The following is a 15134-nucleotide window of genomic DNA, read 5'->3' as shown; positions in this document are numbered from 1 at the left end:
TTTCCACTCAGTTTTCAGGACTTTATAAAATAAATTAGTTACCCTTGTATAAAGAGATCCACAGATATATTGCTAAATGGAAGCTTCTTAACTTCTCATGGTATGGCAGAATATCTGCATTAAAATGAATATCCTTCCGAAAATTCTATACTTATTTAGGGCCTTACCTATCCCAGTCCCAAAAAAGGACCTAAAAACACTACAATCAGAACGTATCCACTTCATCAATAACAAGAGGCACTCAAGATTCTCTTTTCAGATACTGACGAAACATAGACAGCTAGGGGGTGTCGGAGTCCCTAATCTGATAGATTATTACGATGCCTCTAGATTGGTCCAAACTGCGCTGATGGGATCTGGGAGTTTTCAGAATTCGAAATTATTCCCCAATCACCAATCACTCGGTAGGTCACTGGAAAACCTTACTGAAAAGAAAAAAATGATTCCAGATTTCTCTCTCAAGATGCCGCTGAAATATCTTATCCCGACAAATGGGAAAATAAAGGACTCTATCGGGTGGGCGACATGTTATTACATAACAAACCTCTAACTTTTACACAAATGCAGGACCGACTGGCTCCAGACCCCCTTCGGTGGTATTTATATTTACAAATCACCTCCGCCTTGGGAAAAGTCTTGCCCAACATACAGAACCAAATTAGTACCCCTTTGGAGAGAATCTGTAGTACCAACACCAGGCCGAAACACACCATCTCACAATTGTACATAGCACTACAGTCCACAATTAATGAAGAAAAGTCTTCTATCATGCTCAAATGGGATGCTGATATGGGTGTTATACTGGAGGTGCGGGAATGGCACAAACTACTTCACTCCTCTTGCAGGGGTTTGATTAAATCAGATTTAAGGGAGAATAGCTATAAAACCATCTTTTGGTGGTATTTAACCCCAATAAAAACATCCCACAGAGGTAAGGAACAGAAACTGCTACAGGGGATGCAATACAATAGGGACTTATGCACATATGAGGTGGGAGTGTCGCGAAGTCACTCAGATTTGGACGAACTTATATACCTACCTTAGTACACTACTAGGCGAGCAGATAACGTTAACTATGTCCCAGGGGCTCTTGAATATGCCATTCCCAAACTTCCATAATCACATCAACACTTTTATTAGAATACTTTTCACTGTCGCAAGAATATGTATTGCCAGACACTGGAAGAAAGGGACACCATCATGGCAGGAAATATTGGACAGAATTAGAATGACTCACCGGCTCCACGAAACTGCGGCACTAATCTTAGGGACTGTAGATACATATCATAAAATGTGGTTTTACTGGTTAATGCAGACTAGTTGACGAATACTTCTACGGCCTCACATGGGATGATAGAGAGGCAGATTGCTCATCTAGGGAAAAATTAACATGAATAAACACGGAAATGCCCTAAGAGACATCTCCTCCTCCTCACTTATAACATAAGTTTACACTATATCCATTAGCAATGACACACAAAATTAATTTTCAAGTGACCAATTGTTGTTCTTTTTCTTTATCACTTTTTATTTTCTGTATTGTTTAACTTGTTTACTTGTTATTTGTTTTGATAGCCATATATAAGACATCTCTGTTAGATATTCTTCTTTACTATATGTCAGGTTAGGGGTTATATTATGGCACTTGAGACAAGGCCACATCATGATGTATAAATGTAACACTGTTTGGACATTACAATCTTGTATCTCAACTCACAGATGCTTATAAAGCAAGGCACAGAAGACGGACGATTTGATAACGTTTACCAACTTGCTGTAGTATCCGATAACCCAATGATGTACTGAAATATTTATGTTCATTAAAATGTCATGTGATGTTCTTTCAATAAAAAATATTTTAACATACAATAAAAAAACACAAGAAAAAATAAATACATTTAAATTTATATACAATAGCTAAAAGAATATGCATCATACATAAGAATGTATAATATTTTAAAAATTGTAGATAAATACATTATTATTCCATGAGCTGCCCTAACCTAATTACATAATCAACGCCCATACAGGTTTGATGGGTGGTTAGGAGATTAAGGCCTAATAAATACTAACAATAATCACCTAATCAACCTCTGTTTGGTATGGGGCCTAAACTGCCACCACCTAATGCAAGCTAGAACTTCACTAACACCTAACCCCCCCCCCCCAAGTTACAAAAAAATAAAAAACCTTCTAAGTTACAATAAAAAAAAGCTGTTACAAATAATAATAGACTTCAGTATATAAAAAAAAAATCCAGCATTATACCTAACACTAAACTACATGCCCCATAAAATAAAAAACCCACCCAAAAAAAACAAAAAAAAAACCTAAACCGTAACACTAAAATAAATTACAAAATCCCTAAAAGGACCATTAGCAGGGCACTGCCCTAAAGTGATCAGCTCTTTTGCTAAAAAAAACAATTACAAAACCACCCTCTACAATACAAGTAACCCCACACCCCAAAATATCAAAATCTACCTTAAAAAAAACTAGCATAGTATAGAACAGTAAAAAAAAAAAAAACCCTTTATCAGAGCAATTTGTAGAGTAGTTTTATTTTTTTTTTAGATTACTTTTGTTGTAGAATGGGCTTGTATTTTTTTTTTTTTAAAGAGCTAAATCCCTTTAGGGCAATGAGGGTGTGTGGTGTTTTAGGGGTTAATAGTGTAGTGGGGTACTTTGCAATGTGGGGGCATAACTCTGGGTTCTTTATTTTTGGTAAAAAAAATATCTGTTATGGTAGGTTTTTGCATGAGATTTAAAATGCTATGCATGAGATTTAAAATGTATTGGCTTTGGGGAGGCCTATGTTGGGTCAAGGAGGTGGTTTGCTTTGGTTGCTGGACACAAATAGTTCTTTTCAGAGGAGAAAGACTTGGCTTTTTATTTTAGATACTACTTACACCTCTTGCTTGAAATTCAACTATAAAATATTTGAAAAATTAAGCTAGATAATATTTTGAAGTGCATTTACATGTTCTACTTGAAGTTACTGTCCTGGGAAATTTATATATTTAGATATCTTACATTTTCCTTTATTGTATGTTTGCTGAGTATAGCTGGTCAGGATAGACTTATGTTTCTATCTTATTGCTAACTGTACTGATAGGGTAACCAGCTGTTCTCCACAAAAATACTGGATAATCTGTTGTTTACTGGGCATGATGGTAGGTGGGGTCACACAATGCCCCCAACAATCTCTACCATAGTCCCCACTCTTGATGACACAATGTATATTTTTCAAAACTGAGCAGCCACTTGGCTACCAGTAACTTTTAGATTAATATTTTACCTCTTGGGCTGCCAGTAAGACACTTAGGCCCCGATATTCAAAGCATTGACAGACGAACAAGGAACTGCCTTTCTGGCCTTGTTGGCCTTGCAGTCCATCAGTTTGTCTATATTCTGCAGAATCGGTTGGATCCGTGAAGTTGGCACTTTCAGAGGGCAACGGGGCCACATTTGTGTTCCTAATCAGCACAAACAGTGTGCTCACTGAAACCACACACAGTTTCTGTATAGGAACACTTCAAATAATGCCTGTGTCACCTAACTGTAACTACACCTACCCTACATGTCTCACAGTGGAAAGCCTCGTCACTGAAAAGTTGGCAAGGCAAACATGTCTGATACCCTATACCTGACCTGCAATGCTGCCCTTGGAATATATTGCATTACTGGCAATGTATCCCAATCAAAATGCAGGTTACGCTCCTGGAATGCCCAGCTTACTCCCACAGAACGCCTATACCTACGTCATGTCTTCGCTGTACATAACTAATGAAAAAAAATATATATTATCATAACTATAGGAGCTGTGTCAATACATGTACAGTATATACAAAGTTTAAATTATATGAATTTTCCTGTATAATGCATATTAATTCAAAGGGACATTCTAGTCAAAATTAAACTTTCATGATTCAGATAGGGCATGAAACTTTAACCAACTTTCCAATTTACTTTTATCATCAAATTAGCTTTTTTCTCTTGGAATTCTTTGTTGAAAGCTAAACCTAGTAAGACTCGTTTGCTAATGTCTAAGAGCTTGAAGGACATCTCTAATCTCAGTGCAGTTTGACAATTTTTTTTTTACAGTTAGCGCAAGTTCATGTGTTCCATATAGATAACATTGTGCTCAGCCCTGTGGAGTTACCTAGGAGTCAGCACTGATTGGCTAAAATGCAATTCTTTCAAAAGAACTGAAATAAATGGGCAGTCTGCAGAGGCTTAGATACAAGGTAATCACAGAGGTAAAAAGTATACTAATATAATAACCATGTTGGTAATGCAAAACAGAGGAATGGGTAATAAAGGAATTATTTTATTAAGAAATAAAAATTTCTGGAGTAGACTGTCCTTTTAACGCAGAAGAAAAAAGTTTAAAATCTATACAATACTTTAATTATTATGCATTATACAGGAAAATGCAGATAATTTAAACATTGTATATACATATACTGTTCCTCTTTCCTCCTGGATCCTGTTAATGTTTTTGGTCTCTCTGATTCAGTGAACTCGATCATGGAACGTTCCCACAGGGCCTCAGTTCCTCCCAAACATTACAGGGCTTCATCTCCGGTGGCTGTAAAAGAAATGGGTGATGTTACTACCCCCTCTCCTCGGTTTCAGTGGCCTGTGGTGTCTGCGGCGTCTGCGGCCTTCTCCCACCTTACCATCCGAGCAAGGGTCTCCTCAGGGGTTTCCAGCAGCTGGGAGACTTTCTCTACGGTCACTGGGCTCTCTGGGGTTGGTGCCACCCAGGTGGGGGGAGGGGATCACGGTGGGTACGTGGGGCCTGTAGGGGCCGAGGTGAGCGGGGCTTGTCTAGGCCCCAGCTTCAGTTTAAGCCCCAGGTTCAAGGGTGTTCCCCAGTTCCCTCCTGGCCTGTCTACTCTCTTAGGGCTCCCTCCCATGACTCCTTGCTGGCGCATGCCAGGTCACCTGGGCCCCTGGGGCATGTTCCGGGGGTGGACCCTCTGGTGTCCTTGGGGCCGAATGTGGTTGCGGCGGTGTTGGCAGTGGTCCAGGCCATCACTGCGGCAATGTCCGGCTCTGGGGTGACAGGTGGGTCTGGTGCTGGGGTAGGCCCGATGGGGGCTTGAAGGCCTGTTCCACCAAGTGTTGTGGTGCCTTCAGCCCACTCCCTGGTGATGTTGAATTGACTTCCGGGTGATGGTGACATCACATCCGGATCGTGGAGATGGGCGGGAGCCATGTTAGGAACCCGTGGTTGCATGGAGCGTGTAAACGGTGAGGAGGGGGTCCGGGGATCGGGGAGTGGAGGGTATGGGGCAGGAGCAGGGGATGCTTGATGGGAGGCAGAGCAATGTCGCAAGTTCTAAGGGCGGGTCCAGAATGGGCTCAGGGCGGCTTAGGTGCACCACAGGCAGAAGCACCAGGGGCAGAGGGTGCCAGGATAGATGGCGCAACTGATGCAATGTTTATGAGTGTGGATGACATGGTGGAGGCACAGTCGATGGATCTATTTGGAGATGATTATGATGAGATTGGAGGTATGTCTGAAGCAGGTAATGACACGTGTGAAGAGAGTGTGATCAGTGATACATCCATTAGCTCAGGGGAGGGCCCATCTGGGGCAGTGAGAGGGGGATCCCAAGGGAATATGGGGCGAGGGCAGAGGTTGGCGAGATGTTGCCATCCCAGTGGTCCTGGTACTCCCTCCTCTTTTTTATATCCCCAGGCTACCTCAACTCCAGTAGAAGGCCGGTCTGAGACAGCACGGCAGGTGGATATGATGCTGCAAGGCAGAGGAGTAGAACAGCTCATCTCCATTGCAGTGCAGACGTCAGCATTGCCTGATCCTGCGCCCCCTGTACAGTATGCAGCGCCTGCTTCATCCCCTGAGTGAGCAGTTTATGTTCCTACTGTGACTGACGATAGCGACTCCTCTGTGTCTGTTTCAGCTGACAGTGACAGTTCTCTGGAACTGGTAGGCAAGGGGCAGAAAAGAATGTTTACCATGATGAAGGAGCTAGGAAGAGGAGCTCAGGAGCCAGGTAGGAGTCAGACAGGCAATGCAGGGAGAGTAGTAGGGCGTTAGTAGTTCCCCATAATGGGGTGTATAGTGCATACTTTACCAGAGAGGGGTCTCCGCCTGGTCGGGGAAGTGGGTAGACTCCCACTAGGAAAGGGGTGGCATACAGGGACACATTCCTATGTTACGTTTCCTCCTTGCATGATCACTTTAAACCTAAGATCATGAGGTGAATTAGGGAGAGTAGTAGGGCATTAGTAGTTCCCCGTGATGGGGCATATAGAGCATACTTTACCAGAGGGGGGGTCTCCACCTTGTCAGGGAAGTGGGTAGACTCCCATTAGGAAAGGGGTGGCACACAGGGACACATTCCTGTGTTACGTTTTTTATTTGCATGATCACCTTAAACCTAAGATCGTTAGGTGAATTAAGGAGCACAAGTATGAGAACATATTCAAGCTCTTGGCAGAGGCCCATAAGGCTAAGGAGTTAAGAAAGGATGGTACGGGGCCTAAAAAGATTAAAAGCTCAGACACATTCGATGAATGGCTCTGGTGTTATCAGGTTCTCGCCTCCTGCTATATGGAGCAGAGGCTGGACCAAGCGAGTGCTGTCCTCAAGTATGAGGACACCATTCACTGGATCCATCAGAGATACAAGGAGGGGGCTTGGCGCGATTATGACATGGCGTTTCATCGAAAACTTTAGGGCAACCCCTTGCTTTCCTTTGCAACGACCGACATGCATTTGTGGGTGCGGCTAGGGAGCGAACGCTCCCCATCCCCGGTAGCTCAGGGTAGGGCAGCTACAGCAAAGGGCGCCGTGTCCACTAGGAAGCGGGGCAGGGAATGCTGGCATTTTAACGACAAGCACTGTGACAAAGCAGCTTTGTGCTCCTTTCATCACTGCGGGGATCCCATGCGGGGGTTGATTGTTCCCGGAAAAAAGGAGCATCAGGACAGAAAGGAGCTGCAGCTAAGGGTGCCGCTGCAGGAAAAGGCCACCGTTGAAGGTGGATGCGCTTAGGCCTTGGCTGGCCTCTTACCCTGACAAGGGGGCTGCAGAGCAGCTGCTGGAGGGGTGTTAAAGGGGTTTTCTTTTCTGGTCTTGGGGTAGTTGAAGGGTTGGCCTCTCATAGGAACCTTATGTTGGCACGGCAATTCCCTCAGGTTGTCGGAGACAAGTTGGCGAAGAAATTAGAATTGGGCAGGATTGTTGGGCCTTTTCCGGAGCCTCCACTCCAGAATTTAGTGGTTTCACCGCTGTGAGTGGTTCCAAAAAATGACCCCGGGAAATATCCCCTGATACAGCATCTGTCCTATCCCAAGGGCAGATCATTGAATGATGCGATAGCTTCAGAGATCAGTTCGGTTCGGTACCAGATGACGCTTTTGGAATAGTCCGGGCGGGCGGCCGGCAGAGGGGCTTTACTGGCGAAACTGGACATAGAGTAGGCTTTTCGGCTATTGTCAATTCACCCTGATTCTTTTCACCTTTTTGAATGAAATTTGAAGGGGCCTATTACATTGACAGGTGTCTGCCAATGGGGTGTTCAGTCTCTTGTCATTTCTTTGAAATGTTCAGTTCCTTTTTGCATTGGGCTGTTGTTGAGGTGAGTGGCAGAGAGGCTATTGCACATTATTTGGATGATTTCCTGTTGGTGGGCCCGGCAGGATCAGGGGAGTATGACCGCATGATGACGATCATGAGATCGCTGATGCAAGACTTTGGGGTACCCTAGGCAGAAGATAAGACTCAAGGTCCATGTACCAGGTTGTCCTACCTAGGGATCAAAATCAATACAAAGGAAGCAATGTGCAGGTTACCGAAAGACAAGGTCTCCCGTTTGCTTGATGCAGTTTCTCCAGCTGCACGGGCGACTGCTCTGTCTCTGCTGGATATGCAGTCCCTGCTGGGACTGTTGAACTTCACCTGCAGAGTGATTCCCATGGGCAGGGTTTTTAACAGGAGGTTAGAGAGCTCTTTAGCAGGCAGACAGGTACCGCTGCACAGATGGTGCCTTACTGAGGAAATGAAGGGTGATCTGATAATCTAACAATTATTCCTGCAGGAATTCAATGGGGTCTTGTTGTGGCTAGAGCCCCCACAGTCTAATCAGGCATTGCATCTGTTCACGGATGCAACGGGGGCTTTTAGCTATGGAGCATACCTGGATGGGGCCTGGAGCGTTGCTCTGTGGCCATAATCTTGGGTGCAAAACTAGGAACATGACATTGCTGGAAATGTTCCCCATTTTAGTAGCAGGGGAACTGTGGGGGGCTAAGCTGGGAAACAAGTTTGTGCTGTTCTGGACCGATAACCTGAGTGTGGTTCATGCAATCAACCAGCTCTCTGCAGTGTCGGCTCCAGTAGCTTACGCAAGTTGGTTCTTGTCTGCATGCACCACAATATCGAGTTTCTCGCACACCATGTTCCGGGGGTCAATAGCGTGGTTGCAGATGCCTTGTCTAGGTTTAGTGGGACCTTTTTAGGAAGCTAGCCCCGCGGGTGTCTAATGTGGGTCTCCCGTGTCCTTCCTATCTTTGACAGATCTCAGAAGGTGGGACACTCTTACCCCTCGTAAAGTCGTCCCTGGCCCCGGCATCATGGAGAAGGTATCACCAGTGCTGGACCAAATGGGAGGCTTTCCGTCGGAAGCAGGGTGGCTGCTCTGACATGGCCGACCAGGTACTGCTAGACAGGCTGGCGCAGATACATAGAGAAGGAATTAAGAGTAGCACAGTGCAGGCTAGACGGTCCGCAGTAGCTTATTTTGTAAAGTTACAAGGTTTTTAAGATTTTCCTTGTAAAGCAGATACTGCGGGGCTGGGGCAGTTCTGAGGTTAAAGTAGCAGTTGCAAGGGAGCCAATTACTCATCGGCAGCTGTCACTCCTACTTGAGGCTCTGGGGGGCGTTTGTTTCTCAGCTTTTGAACTTCTGCTTTTTAGGGCTGCATTCGTGCTTGCCTTCTATATGGCTTTAGAGGTGGGGGAGCTGGTGGTGAAGGGTCTGTGATGTTATTCATTCCCAGGTCAAAAACTGATCAGATGGCGAAAGGGGAATGGGTTGTGCTGCAAGCGACTTTTGATGGTGCTTTGTGTCCAGTGTGTATAGTGAGGGAATTCAGTCAGGTTCACCCTCCTGGTTCTCAGCAGTTCCTAGTCCATGAAAACAGGTCATCCTTATCTAGGTACCAATCCAGGAGGGTGCTGGATAGGGTGGCCAGGGGGGCAGGCTTGGATCCTTCCTTTAGAATTGGGGCTGCTACTAGCATGGCAGCGCAGGGCAGGTCAGCAGAGCAGATCCAGCGTTTAGGCAGATGGCGCACGCAAACTTATAAAAGATATATCCGCCCTACAGACTAGTTATGGATGTGTTTAGTTTTTGGCTCAAGGGCATTGAGGTAAAGTTTGTTGCTAATTTTTTCTCCTTGCAGGAATTGGCACAGGTCCCAAAACAGGGTGGGTTATTGGCCACTCCTTCATTCATTGGGCATCCATCAGGGCACTGTCCATCCCGGGTAGCCAGAATCTAGGTTTTACTTCATCTCAAGTAGCAATATATTGGTTGGGCATGAAGAGGATGATGTGGGGGGAGTTGCCCAAGGTTCTGTAGGGAGCCATCTATTGTTGCGGAAAGCCCCATATCATCATTCTTCACCTTGAGGGAATGATTTGGGCATGCCCCAGTTTTGGATTTAATCAATGCTGTGAAGTCTGATCTCAAGTGGTTGTGTGTTAGGATCCCAGGGGTTAAAGTGGGGTGGTCGTGCATAGTAGCCAGACGTACCTGGAGGCATTTAATTTGTCCCTCGGCAGCCTACATAATATGTAAGAGGATAAACGAGCTGGGGAGAGTTGTCACGGTTGCAGGGGTTTTTGTTATTAGACATGATGATATTATAGGGGATGTGATGCATTTATTAAGGAGGGGTGGGGTTCATTTAACGGATGAGGGTCTGGATTTATTCCTGACTGATATAAAAAATTCCATATCCTTGATTTTCCAGAATTAAGTTGGCGGCAAGAGTTCCTCTTTATATGGGGTAAAGTCTTGTGGCGGGGTCAGGGTCCTGAACATTTTTGGTGCAGCCTATTGGTGCGAGAGTCGAGCTAATGGGAGGGGCAAGATGCAGCAGGTCGTAGGCTGCTGTGCCTCTCCCCGTGGGCCTGCTGGCTCTCGCTTCCTGGTGGCTGGCAGTCTTCCAATTTTTTGATAGGCGGGGCCCGGATGGGGTCCCGCAACATCGATCACATGCAGGTTTCCGTCCTTGCTTCTCTTGGGTCCTACTTATAGTTTAGTTATGGACCTCTTTAACCACCCCCCATTGTTTTTGTCTTGCATTTCCTGCTATAAATGTGTGTTTTTTAATGTTTTCATTTTTACATGTTTATCACAGAGCTAGATCTCCAATTATTATACTGATAAGAATATTTTGTTGACATAATCATGTTTACTAATATTGACCTATGGTCTGTATTGTCTGTTCCTTCTTTCTGAGACCTCAAAAAAAAAATCATATTCATTTTTTTTTGCCTCTACAAAATCATGTAATATACATTATTATTTCTGTGCGAAAAATCACTAGGGAGGTATTAGATAAACTCTTTATAATTTATTATTTCCCTCAACAGAGGTTTCTGTAGTCACACAGTATCATAAATACCCACCTCCCACATATCCCCTTCCCTGTTAAACAGGGTTCCGACAAGAAGAAATTTAACTAATTTAATTAGGGCTAGATTACAAGTGGAGCGTTAAATTATCGTACGCCCGCACGGTATTTAACCAGTTATTCCAAGTGGCTGGTTATTGCTACCGCGAGCTTGCGATAGCAATTAGCACTCAGAAAATTAACCAGAGATCCGATCTCTGGTTAATTTTTTAAAAGTGCCCCAAATGCCCTGAAAATAGAGGGCATTTTAGTTTTTTATTAAAAAAATACGGCAGTTTTTAGGGTCTAAAGTTGGTGGGAGTGGGGTGAAAGAAAAAAAACGGCACTGAAAAGTGCCTTTACATTGTGGTCTATGAGAACTCTGTGTTCCCCGTTAATATATGTATATGCTTATATACATATTTATGTATGTGTATATACACATATAAACACATAAATATATATGTATATTAGCATATACTGTACATATATATTTATATTTGCTGCACATCGCTGTGCGAGGTTCTGATGCTGTCTCTGACTGCATCAGAACGAGGCTCCCATTAATAACAGCGCGTATTAGCGTGTTCTGGTATTACAAAGTGGAGGACTAATTTTGCTTCCTTGAAAGCAATATTTAGCACTCCACTTGTAATCTGGCCCTTAGTCTTCCATATAATCAGCTAAAATATAGTAAGCTGATAATAAGGTAAAAAATGCCCCTTAGCCATTGTATTTATCAATATTGTTTTAATGCCCAGTTTTGATCCTGATAACAAGAAATTAACAACAAAAACTTATTTTTGGGATATTTTCTGTTGAAAATTCGTTCACGGCTGGGGCCTTAAATCGGACACATAAATTTGTGATTGTGATCATTTGAAACAACGCTAACAAATTCAGCCTCATTCAGAAACTAGTTAAATGGAGCCAATATTGGAGAGATTGTGATCATCCCATAATTAGAAACCATAGTATCCTCATTCATATTGATTTGATAAATACGACTTTCAACTTGAAGTTGAAAATCCAAATTTGTATGTAATGATTTATAGTCAATTTTAGGACCACTAAACACAGTATAATAGCACAATCAGTAAATGCTTAACAAAGATACAATGAAAAAGCACTTAGTTTGAATTTATTATGAGTAGAGTTTTTTCTGACAAATTTTAAATTTAGTTACATTTTCCTTCTTAATGCATCATGTGACAGCCATCAGCCAATTACAAAATGCATATATGTATATTCTATGAATCTTGCACATGCTTTGTAGGAGTTGGTGTCTGAGAAAGTGTGCATATAAAAAGGCTGTGCACAATTAGATAATTAAAGTGAATTGGAAAGTTGTTTAAAATTGTGTTATTTAGACTTGACTGTCCTTTTAAATTAGGGCATATACCCAGATAAATAAATTACTGTAAAATATTTATCTGCAATATTGTCAAATATCACAATCTTTTATAATCAATTTGATTATTTCAGTACCTTAATGTTGCAGCATCAAAAGTTTTTTTTTGTTTGTTTGTTATCTTTATTGAAGATGGTGTACAAACCATTACAGTAAATACAAACTTATGAAATATAATTTGGATACAGAAAAGCCAGATGGGTGTTCCATTTTATATTCAGAAAAACATTAGCTCCAATGTGTGGTACAATGAGCTATCAGTCTCTGTGGGGGTCTAGTCTGTACAAGAGGCTAACAGGGGGGAAATCCTTCCAACCTCTGGTTTTTACATATATAAAAATGTATAGTTTAGCATTCAATGTTACAACAGAGTGAATCATTTCCATTAATAAAGAGTTATAGTTCAAAGTATAGTGTGGTTTTGGGGACCCCATTTATACTTCAAACTCAACAGGACTACTCATAGTATAGAATTAAAAAAAGAGAGAAAGTAAAAGATTAGGAATAAGGATTAGATAAAGGAGGGGGATAAATGGAAGATGCCCAGCTACTCATTGCTGTTGTCTGCTGTTAATGCTTATAAATGTATTGTCAATAACAGCCAACCTCGCCTCTTTTAGTACCCAGCATATCAATCCAGCCTGGGGAACTCTAATAGTTTGGGAATCCCCATATTTTTGCATTTTCACAGTTGTGTCTTTCAATCACCCTCTGCAGGACTATAGTCTTTTAATATGAGGAGTGCTTGTGAACCCGCAGTCCACCCCCTTCAAAGTTTAATGCATCATGGTCCAGTTTATGTGTGATTTGATACTAACTTGAACACAAGAGTTGATAACTGCCTGCAACCAAGTAAATAAAACTTTGAAAGCCAGCTGGGCTCTGTCTGCATAAAGTATAAAATTCCTGGTAGTATATTCATTTTGACATTTTGAATTTGCACTACCAGGATAATAGACAATAATATTAATTGGATTGAGTAGGTATACCAGGGAACCAAAAATAAACTATTGGTACCAGGTATTTTATATATTGGTGCAGAACCTTATAATAAATAACTACAATATTATTTAAATGAATGATAATGCAGCCAACTCAAAGTTAAAGGGACAGTTTACAATAGAATTTTTATTGTTTTAAAAGAAAGATAATACCTTTATTACCCATTTCCCAGTTTTGTATAATCAACACAGTTATATTAATATACTTTTTACCTCTGTGATTACCTTATATCTAAGAACCTTCTTCCAGCCCCCTGATCACATGACTGTGACTGTTTATTATCTATTGACTTGCATTTAGTATTGTCTTGTGCTAACTCTTAAATAACTCCCTGTGCATTAACACAGTGTTATCTATATGACCCACAGGAACTTATCAGTCTCTTGTTGTGAAAAGAAATTTAAAAAACATGTGATAAGAGGCAGCCCTCAAGGGCTTAGTAATTAGCATATGAGCCTACCTAGGTTTTGTTTCAAATAAGAATACCAAGAGAACAAAGCAAATTTGATTATAAAAGTCCTATCTGAATAATTAAAGTTTAATTTTGACTAGACTGTCCCTTTAAGGAAACAGCATTCTATTATGTGCCACCAGGATAATAGTTCATCTTTCCGAAAGCCCAAGTCCCACTGAATGGTACCCAACAATGATTTGTAATTGAGATTGAGGTTCTTTGGTGCTGATACTGATTATCTGCCACTTTTCTAGCTGTTGGGGTATGTTTTACATGAGAATCATGCTAGTTATCATTCACCCGCTGCTCTCCACATCAACTTTGAAGGGATAAGGTATGAGAATTTTTTTAATTAACTATCCACAAGATGTGAACAACAGTAGATACATTTGTTTACAAAGGAAGAAACAAGTTGACACCTTAAGAAATGGGGCCCTTATTTTTTGTGGGGTAAGTTAAAAATGTGATGCACACTAATATCAGTATAAGTTTAATAGGACTGCTAAATTACCTATGGGAAATAGATGGATAGGTTGCATGAAATAAATAGGCCCAAAATATTTAATAATTTACAAACATGTAGATAGCTAGCATATGACAGAACAGCAAATTAACTTAATTTTAGTTTATTATTCTCATGGTTCCTGAGATAAAGTAAACAAATGAAAAAGAGAGAGCGAATAATCCAACAAGAAAAATACAATTTTCCTTTAATCCAATGGGTCTTCAATGTCACAAAAATAGAATTATAATCAAGGTAAGACTTAATCTTATATGTCTCACCAGTACTAGGCAACTAAAAATAACCTAAGAATTTTGAAAAAACACATGCGGTTCAAAATGAACTCCCACGTGTGGAAACAACACCTAATTTAGTTAACCCCGGGCCATTCCTTTATCTCTAGCCATGGGTAACATAGAAGGTGCTGATAAATTAGCTTAATTAGGAACCTTCTTGGTCATGAAGTCACAACCATCTTTTAATGTATGCATAATTAGGTGATCATTATATAACAAAAAAAAAGAATCCACCACAATGTTACACATTCCATTATATTCAAACAAATAAGTAGGAATGAAGATCAGACTCACATGATCTTAAATTTCTTATAGTTTTTGAGCATTATAATTTAAATCTATTAACTATTAATACCAAATTGTATAACTCAGATCTGAAAATTAAGTTATCTAATTTGGTAAAACCCCAAAAAGCAAAAGAATAAGTTATACAAAATTAAACACACCCCTTCACTAAGGATCAAGTCAGGATCTGATAGGGGTTAGTTGGATACTCTCAGCTAGATAACAAGTCTGTGCCTTCATCTTTTAACGCTGAAAATATGGTATTTTCAGTGTTAATACAGCAACGCAGCCATTACGAGTCTTGTCGGTATAGGTGTACTGCAAGCCTTTTAGCCTGTAACGCAACGTCAGTACCGCACTCTTAAAAATGACGTTTTTTTTCATGGGATTCACATAGCGCTGGTATTACGAGTTTTGCGCTCTGGCAAAAAAAACGCTTTACAGCCTAAAACGACAAGATCCGTAATGCCATCTAAAAGCAGTAGTTATGTTGGGGTGGGGGTTTGTAATGTTAGGGGGTGTTTG

Source organism: Bombina bombina, chromosome 7 (assembly GCF_027579735.1).
Source record: "Bombina bombina isolate aBomBom1 chromosome 7, aBomBom1.pri, whole genome shotgun sequence".
NCBI classification, from domain to species: domain Eukaryota; kingdom Metazoa; phylum Chordata; class Amphibia; order Anura; family Bombinatoridae; genus Bombina; species Bombina bombina.
This window is presented reverse-complemented; position numbering follows the sequence as displayed.